A 10,137-nucleotide genomic window follows, 5' to 3' on the forward strand; every position below is an offset into this window, starting at 1 on the left:
AAAGCAAATTGGCAAATAGAATGGATTTCAGAAACTGACTGGTTGCATGCAGGTGTAGACATTAGATACAGGTCGGATGAATGGGGCATGAATAAAAGAATGTTTCAATAAATTGAGTTGGAAAAATAATTTATATGAAAAGTTTTGAAAATGGATTTCTACCTCGCATAATTTAAAACAATCACCTCCATATGAATTTAGAGCTCAGAATATGAGCAGTTTCTTAAATAAGGCATGAAAACAATTTTCTATAAAAAGGAAGGTTATTAAACTTAAAATACTAAGATTAGTCACTTTTGTTCATCTAAGATTAAATTTGAAATCAGAGCAATTCCAAAGCTAAGTTGCAAACTAGAAAAAGATATTTATGCTACATGCAACTAGTTTAGCATTAAGAATATATAACACAAATAACCCAATAGAAAAATTGGCCAGAAAAAAAAATGGAGGACAGATCAAGATCGTTGGTCATGGGAGAAATGCAATTCAAGACCATAAATAGATATTATTTTATAACCATTCTATTGGCAAAATGAGAAATTCCGTTTCTACCAGCGCAGGAGGGATGTGGGTCCACAGCATCTGCTATCCTTTGCTAGCGGGAACGTAAACAGCAGTTTGAAACCACTGTGTGGCCCCATGAGAAGACGCTGGCTTTGCCTCCTGAAGTCAAGCACAGATGTGCGCTGTGATTTGGCCATTCAGCATCTAGGTCCGCATCCAAGAGAAACTCTCGCATGTTAATGGAAGACGTGTATAAGAATATTATAGAAACATTTTCATAATAGCAAAAGATTTCAATTTTTCTAAGTGGGAAAATGGAAGAATAAAGTGCTGCGTTCTCACGATGGATGATTACACAGGTTGTCGTACGTGACTAAGCTACAGTCAAACATATTATCTGGCAAATCTCAGTAAATCAGCGGGAGTCCCAAAGGGCTGAATAGAAAATGATATCCTTACTGTGAAGTTAAAAATATGGAAAACATACAAAAACACTCTTACTAATATATGTAGACATGATAAAACTATACCGAGGAGAACGATGAAATGATAAGCATACAATTCAGAATGCCGCTACATCAGAACGGGAGAACAGGTCAAGGTCTGTAGGGAGATGTAGGTCAAGATCCTGGCATTTTCTTTTGGTTGCAGGGTTCAGGCATGTTTGTTATATTATTTAAAATAACTTAGTAGGTAGTTAATTAATTAAAATAGATGCATTAATGGATTAATGATGAGACTATGTTATGAAACAGGATTATCATCTAATTTGGTCCTAATCAAGGTCAAAAATAACAACAAGAAAAATGACAACTTCCAATTAGAAGGAGCCCACTGAGACGAGGACAAATTTGGAAAGCTCAGGAAACTGAAGAGCTTAACGATGGGGTAGGGTCCTTGAGAAGGCAGAGAGCCTCGGGGCTGAGTGTAAGTGGAGGATTAGCCTGGGGTGGGGGAGGGAGCGAGAGCTGCATCTTGAAGCAGAAGCGGAAGGAAATAAGATGCTGAGAGCTGCCTCGTCTGTTCGTTCATACATGAAGATACGGGAACACCGATAACCAGAGACGGAAAGCTTAGGATGCCCACTACCGAATAATTGAGTTCTCACTTCACCGAGGTTACTGGACAGTTCACGCGCATTTGGTTTGTTTGTGCGAGTGTGGGTCTGACTCTGGAAGAAGCGACACGTCAGTGCATAAACAAACGGAATATATTCGGTGGGACAGAAAGGGGCCAACGTTAAAATATGCATAAAACATTTCATTTTGGTTAAATTTAAACTTTTAGGTGGGAATCATTTAAATTAACTCATTGCAAAGATTATTTGAACTAAGATTTTTGAATGTGAACTAGCACTCAAACTATTTGCATAAAAACTGAAGAGATAAAAAGTAAGATATTGAACGTCTATTTTATATATTGAAAGGTGAATGGAAAAGCTTCAGGCTATATGATTTTTTACTCTTGTACTTTCATAAATATTTATATTTTAATGAGAGAAATCTATCTACAAAATTAAGAATTTTTAAAAAGTTCAATTACTCTCGATCAATATTACAGAATCAACTAGGCTTAAATCAGACATGCAGATTGAAAACAGGGAGACTGAAAATTTCTTCCAAATGATTGTAAAGAAGGAAAAGACTTATTTACACAGAAGATATCTTGGGATTTCCAAAACTTCCATCAGAAAGGTAACTAATTTCCTTCGCGTTATTAAAAAATGTTTTCTCAAGATATGACAAATTCTCTAATATTTTCAGATTCTTTGTTTTTTCTTTAAAATGACAAAATGTCATCTTAGACTTAACTCAGGAGAACTTTATTCTTAACCATCTACCATGAGGTTCATTATAAATTGTATCTAATCAAGGTGCTGACTCTACCGGGGAGAAGAGATCCTGATGTGTGATACCTGGGCCAGGGGCTGGCAACCATATCCCCACGCCGACCCCGCCTGTCCCCTCTCTTTGTGTGGCCCACTGTTGAAGAATGGTTTTATATTTTTAAATGATTGAAAAAAATCAAAATAAGACTAATATTTTGACCTATGAAATTGTAAAAAAATTTGTTTCAGTGTCCGTAAGGGACCTTTGCTGGGCACAAGCCACCTCCGTTCACGTCCAGTGGTTAATGGCTGCTTTTCTGCTTCCACGTGGAAGTCCGCGGGCTTAGCACTGGCAGCTTCTGAATCTGTCACTCCACCCCGTGTATGTCGGGGGCCCCACTCAACTCATAAAGTACCTGGGGACAGGCCCTTGACGGGCAGCTGGCCCTGCCTGGCACCTCCCCCGGGCCACGCGTTTGTCTCAGGCAATGACCCTCGGCTTCTGAGGACCGTGTGCTGCCCAGGGATTCTGGGCGAGACTCAGTGGTAGGCCACAAGCCCATCTGAGCTACGATATCTTTTAAACAAACTCTGGGTGTCTGTGAGCCCGAGGAGGGCAATACCTGAACTTGCTGTGATCTGAGACTTTCACAGAAAGCCACAGTCTCAGCGCTGGCACAGAATGTGACCACCGTGGCTGGATGAAATCTGCTCCCTTTACATTCGTGACTCCCTGTGTCCCTGCCCCATCCAACTCAGTACCACCCCTGGCTCTTCCATCTGCGGAGTCTTAGGCAGTCGGCAGGCAGCCCCAGGTTTTGAGGCGCACTGGTCCTTCTGCTAAGCCAGCCCAGGCCCGGCACTGGGGATAACCAACATCCTGTTTCAGCATGGTCTCTCTCATTTGCCTCCAGACCCGGCATAGGCAGCAACCATCCACAGATTAATTTACAGCTCCTACCAGGTAGTCCTGAGCAATCAAAGGCAGGGGCTGACCTTGGCCTACGTGGGAGCCCCTCCCAAGGGCCACAGAACCAACACACCCGGGGGCTGGTGTTGGACTACAAGAGAGCACCACTTGTCTAGCCTCACAAGCAGCACATCTACAGGGTGGTCCCAGCAGGTACATGAACTCACTGGTACAAATCCCACTCCGTGGGGTCAGCCCCAACACAGCAGATCCTTCCCCATGGGTGTGGCCAATCCTCACAGCCGGTCGGCTTGAGAGTCGGTCCCATCCAATGATGTGTGACAGCAATCGAGGCTTAGCTACAATGGGAAAACACACAACTCACACAGAGGAACATGCCCAGCTCCAGCACGGATAATCAGGAAGACTGTGCCACTGCTCCACGTAGGACACCTACTACATAAGGTCACTTGGCCAAAGCTGAGAGTTATAACAAAGCTTTCTAATACACAGAAACAAACACAGAGAGGCAACTAAAATGAGAAAACAAAGAAACATGCCGCAAATGAAAAAACAGGAGAAAACTCCAGAAAAAAGAAAAACCACTAAAAAAATGGACGCAAACAACCTATGAGAGACAGAGTTCACAGAAAGCCACAGTCTCAGCGCTGGCTCAAACACTGGTTATAAGGATGTTCGATGAACTTAGGGGGAGAGTAGATGATCTCACTGAGGACTTCAATAGAGACATAAAAAAAGACATAGAAACTTTTAAAAAGTCACAAATAAAGAATACAATAACTGAAATGATGACTACACCAGAAGGAGTCAACAGTAGATTGTGTGAAGCAGAGGATCAAATCACTAAGTTGGAAGACAAGGTAGCAGAAAACACCCAAACAGCAGGAAAAAATATCACAGACAATGAGGAAAGTTTAAGAGACCTCTGGGACAACATAAGTGTGTCAACATCCACGTCATAGAGGTACCAGGATGAGAAGAGAGATAGCAAGGGATTGAGAAATTATCTGAAGAAACAATGACAGAAAACTTCCTTAACCGAGCACAGGAAATACACATACAGGTCCAGGAAGCTCAATGAGTACCGAACAAGAGGAACCCAAACAGACCCACAACAAGACACATCGTAATTAAAATGTCAAAGGTTAAAGACAGAGAGAATCTTAAAAACAGCAAGAGAAAGGCAGCTAGTAACTTACAAGGATACTCCCATAAGAATCTTAGCTGACTTTTTAGCAAAAACTTTGCAGGCCAGAAGGGACAGGCACAAAATATTCAAAGTGATAAAAAACTAGAACCTACGACCAAGAATACTCTATCCAGCAAGGCCATCAACTAAAATCAAAGGTGAAATAAAGAGTTTGTCAGACCAAAAAAAAAAAAAAGCTAGAAAGAAAAAACCCCCCACAATCCAGTATTCCGAGAAATGTTAAATGGATGTCTGTCGAAAGAAGAAGTGGCGGGGGAACCCATAAATATGAAAAATAAGATGGCAATAACTACATACCTATCGATAATCACTTTAAATATAAATAGAGTAAATCCTCCAATCAAAAGACATAAGGCAGCTGAATGGATAAGAAAACAAGACCCATACATATGCTGTTTAGAGACCCACCTCAGATCAAATGACACAGAGAAACTAAAACTAAGGGATGGAAAAAGATATTTCATGCGAATAGGAATTAAAAAATAGCTGGGGTAGCAATATTTAGACAAAATAGACTTTAAAACAAAGGCTATAACAAGAGACAAAGAAGGACACTACGAAATGATAAAGGAATCAATACAACAGGACGTAGCCATAGTAAACACATACGCGTGCAGCACAGGAGCACCTACATACCTAAAGTAATTATTGACCGACATAAAGAGAAAGACCGACAGTAATACATTCATAGTAGGAGAATTTTAACACCCCGTTGACACCAATGGGTGTATCTTCCAGACAGAAAATGAACAAGGACACAGTGGCCTTGAATGACACACTAGACCAGATAGATTTAATTGATATTTTCAGAGCTTTTCACCCCAAAGCAGCAGAATATATATTCTTCTCAAGGACACATTTTAGGCCACAAAACAAGACTCAATAAATTTAAGAAGACTGAAATTATATCAAGTGTCTTCTCTGATCACAATGGTATGAAAATATAAATCAACTACAAGTAAAAAATTAGAAAATATACAAACACATGGAGGCTAAGCAACATGCTACTAAACAATGAATGGGTTAACAATAAGATCAAGGAAGAAGTCAAAAGATACCTAGACTCAAAGGAAAATGAAATACAACAACTGAAAATCTATGGGACACAGTAACGGCAGTCCTAAGAGGGAAATTTATAGCAATACAGGCTTACCTCAAGAAACAAGAACAATCTCAAATAAAGAATCTAACCTTCCACTTAAACAAGAACTAGAAAAAGAACAGCAAACAAACCCCAACGTGAGCAGAAGGAAGGAAATAATAAAGATCAGAGTAAAAATAAATGAAATAGTCTCGAAAAACAATACAAAAGATCAATGAAATCAAGAGCTGGTTCTTTGAAAAGAAAAACGGATGTATAAACCTTCAACCAGACTCATCAAGAAAAAAAAGAGAGAGAACCCAAATCAAATCATAAATGAAAAAAGAAAAGTAACAATAGAATCCACAGAAATACAAAGGATTATAAGAAAATACTAAGAGCAATTATATGCAAACAAATTGGACAATCTGGAAGAAATGGATACGTTCCTAGAAACAAACAATCTCCCAAGACTGAGTCAAGAAGAAACAGAAAATCTGAACCAACCAATTACCATCAATGAAATCGAATCAGTAATCAAAAAATTTCCAAAAATCAAAAGTCCTGGGCTGGATGGCTTAGAAGGTGAATTTTACCAAACATTCAAAGAATTAACATCTATTCTTCTCAAACTATTCCAAAAAATTCAAGAAGAGGCAAGACTTCCTAACTCTTTTTATGAGGCCACCATTATCCTGATTCTAAAACCAGACAAAGACAGTACAAAAGAAAAGAAAACTATAGGCTGATATCCCTAATGAACAAAGATGAAAAAATCCTTAACAAATATCAGTAAACCAAATTCAGCAAGACATTAAAAAGATCACACACCATGATCAAGCTGGATTTATCCCTGGGATGCAAGGTTGTTTCGATATTCGCAAATCAATTAATGTGATACGACATATTAATAAAATGAAAGATAAAAAGCATATGATCGTATTGATAGATGCAGAAAAAGCACTCGACAAAATCCAGCATCCATTTATGATAAAACTCTCAGCAAAGTGAGAACAGAAGGATATACCTCAACATAATGAAAGCCAAATCTGACAAACCTACAGCTAACATCATGCTCAATGGGGAAAGACTAAAAATATTATCCTTAGGATCAGGAACAAGACAAGGATGTCCACTTTCGCCACTTTTGTTCAGTGTTGTATTGGAAGCCCTAGCCATAGCATTCAGACAAGAAAGAGATAAAAGTCATACAAAATAGAAAGAAAGAATTAAAACTGTCCTTCTTTGCAAATAACATACTATATAGAGAGGACCCTAAAGATTCCACCAAAAACTGCTAGAGCTGATAAATAAATTTAGTAAAGTAGCAGGCCACAAAATTGATATTCAGAAGTCGGTTGTATTTTTATATAGCAACGAGGAACTATCAGAAAAAAAAATTAAGAAAACAATCGTATTTACATTCACATCAAAACAATAAAATAGTTATCAAATTAACCAAGGAGGTAAAAGACCTATTCTCAGAAAATTAGAAGTCATTGAAAAAAGAAATTGAAAAAGACACAAATAAATGAAGGCATATACTGTGCTCATGGATAGAAAGAATCAACATCATTAAAACAGCCATACTACCCAAAGCAATCTATGAATTCAATGCAATCCCTATCAAAATACCAATGGCATTTTTGAGAGAACTAGAACAAATAACCCCCAAATTTATATGAAACCATAAAAGATCCTGAACGGCCATGGCAATCTTGTGAAAGAAGAACAACTTTGGAGGTATCACACTACCTGATATCAAACTATACTACAAAGCTATAGTAATCAAAACAGCATGGCATGGAATCAACAGATACATAGATCGATGGAACAGAACAGAGAAACCAGAAATAAATCCATGCCTCCATGGTCATTTAATCTACGACAAAGGAGGCAAAAATATGCAATGCGGTAAAGAAAGTCTCTTCAATAAAGTATTGGGAAAACTGGATGGATACATGCAAAAAAAAAAAAAAAAAGAAAAGAAAAGAAACTGGACCACCTTCTTACACCATACACTAGACTAAACTCTAAAGTGGATTAAAGACTTAAATGTAAGACCCCAAACCATAAAACTTCTATAAGAAAACATAGGCAGTAAACTCTTTGATATTGCTGTTAGTAATTTTTTCTCATATATCTCCTCAGGCAAGGGAAACAAAAGAAAAAAATGGACTACGTCAAACTGAAAAAATTTTTTGTGCAGCAAAGGAAATTATCAACAAAAGGAAAAGGCAACTACCAAATTGGAGAAAATATTTGTCTATGATACATCTGATAAGGGGTTACTATCCAAAATTTTTAAAGAACTCATACAATTCAACAACAACAACAAAAAACAAACAATCCAATTAAAAAAATGAGCAGAAGACCTGAATAGATATTTCTCCAAGGAGAACATACAGATGGCCAATAGACATATGAAAAGATGCTCAAAGTCACTAATCATCGCAGAAATGCAAATTAAAACCACAATGAGCTATCGCCTCACATCTGTCAGAATGGCTGTCATCAGTAAATCAAAAAACAGCAAGCGTTGGTGAGGATGCGGAGAAAAGGGAACCCTCATACATTGTTGGTGGGGTTGCAAATTGGTACTGCCTCTGTGGAAAAGTTTTGAAGTTCCTCAAAAAATTAAAAATGGAACTACCTTATGACCCAACAATTGCACAAACCAAAACACTAACTCGTTAAGATCTATGCACCCCAAGTTCACGGCAGCGCTATTCACAATAGCCGAGGGGAAAAATATTGAGTGAGAATGGAATGCATTAACCACATATGAAAAGAAATCATCTCAGAAATTAGCAGTTTGCATTTGAAATATTCGAAACCTGTGTAATTACTGAGCTAAATGTCAAGAAAGAAACATTTTATATTCTGAATATAGGAAATGTAGCCAAGATCTGACGATCCCATTCTACCTGATTTTTCCATTTTATCTTTATCAGTCTTGTCACAGTTTATTTCACCATTTTATTCGAACAAATAGATAGGAAATCACTTTCAATACCTTCCTGACCTTGTCTAACAGATGAGTATCGAGGAAAAATGGAACCTTAGTTTTCTGCATGAAATAAGCTTATTGTAGTTATTTGTATTATGGAAGGTCTTTTCAGGGAGAGTGTCGCTCCAGGATTCTCGGTCAAGATGGTGCACTGGGTGAATGCTGGGCTCGCCTCCTCTCATGATCACGTCGAATTACAACTAAACTACACAACAACCATCACTGAGAAGTGCTTGAAGGCTAGCTGAACAAAGTCCTACAACGTACAGAAAAGCCACCTCAAGACTGTAGGGAGGGAATGAGATGCAGAACAGGCTGGTCCCATACCTGTTTGTGGCGGTCGAGAATCCAGAGGGATAGCTCAGGTGTGGAAGTCCCCTCTGGAGGAGTGAGGGGTCCTAAAACCACACCGGGCTCCCCAGCCCAGGGTTCCAGTGCCAGGAAGAGAAGTCCCCACAACCTCTAGCTGTGAAACCAGCAGGACGGTGGCTGAGTGAGATGGAGGGCGGAGGCGTCCCAGGTGTCCAGGCATCCCAGGCATCCTCTTAAAGGGCCCATGCACTCACCACTGACAGATGCACTCGCTCTGAGCTCCAGTGCTGGGGCAGCAGCTCGAAAGGTGCCAGGGACACATGGAGAGGAACTGAGTTGTCTGGCTTCAGGGCCAGAGCTGGAGGGACAGTTTCCTCCCAAACAGAATGGCTGCTAGAGGCCGCTGTTCCTTTGTTGAGCCCTTCCCCTCCCGGCGTGGAGACACAGGCAGGCGCCAAGTCTGAGCCTCCATCAACCTGGCTGACATTGTTAGCCCCACCCTCGTGACTCCCTGTGCCACCCGGTGTGTGGGCCCACCCCAGCCACTTCCAGTGGCTTTTCCATACAAACGGCCTATCTTGGCTCATGTCGTGGATGTTCCTAAAATCTCTCAAAGTGTCACAAAACCTAAATAAGCAGCATCTGGTGTTGACAAGCCCTGTACCTCTTGCAGAGCAGCCCCAAATCTGTTCCCAGTTTGGCCTCCTGAGGAGCCTCTAAGTCCAGTGTGGGTGGTGGTCATGGTTGGATTGCTTGGTGGCTCATGCCAGGTGACCCCAGGAAAGGCACAGGCTTCAGCTGAACTTGGCCTATGGCAGGACTCCTCCTAGGAGGACCCAGGCCTGGCATACCCAATAGCCGGCTGCAGATCAAACTGGAGCACCACCCGGGGCCACATCCAAAAACGACACACCCACAGGGCAGACAAGACAGGTGCCAGAATCCTGCTAAAGCGGATCCTGCTCCATAGGGTCAGCCCCTGCACAGCAGCTCCTCCGCTGTGGTCACGGCCAGTGCTCCAACCAATCAGTGCAATGGTCAATCCTTCCCACTGACGTGCAAACAGCAGCCAAGGCTCAGCTACAACAGGAGGGCACACACAACCCACACGAGGGACACACCTGGAGCACCTGCCACAGATGACCAGGGAGACCGTGCCACTGCGCCTCACAGGACTCCTACTACATAAAGCCACTCTACTAAGACCGGGAGACAGAGCAGCCTGACCTAATACATAGAGACAAATACAGGGATGTAGCCA

Source organism: Pteropus vampyrus, unplaced genomic scaffold (assembly GCF_000151845.1).
Source record: "Pteropus vampyrus isolate Shadow unplaced genomic scaffold, Pvam_2.0 Scaffold342, whole genome shotgun sequence".
NCBI lineage: Eukaryota > Metazoa > Chordata > Mammalia > Chiroptera > Pteropodidae > Pteropus > Pteropus vampyrus.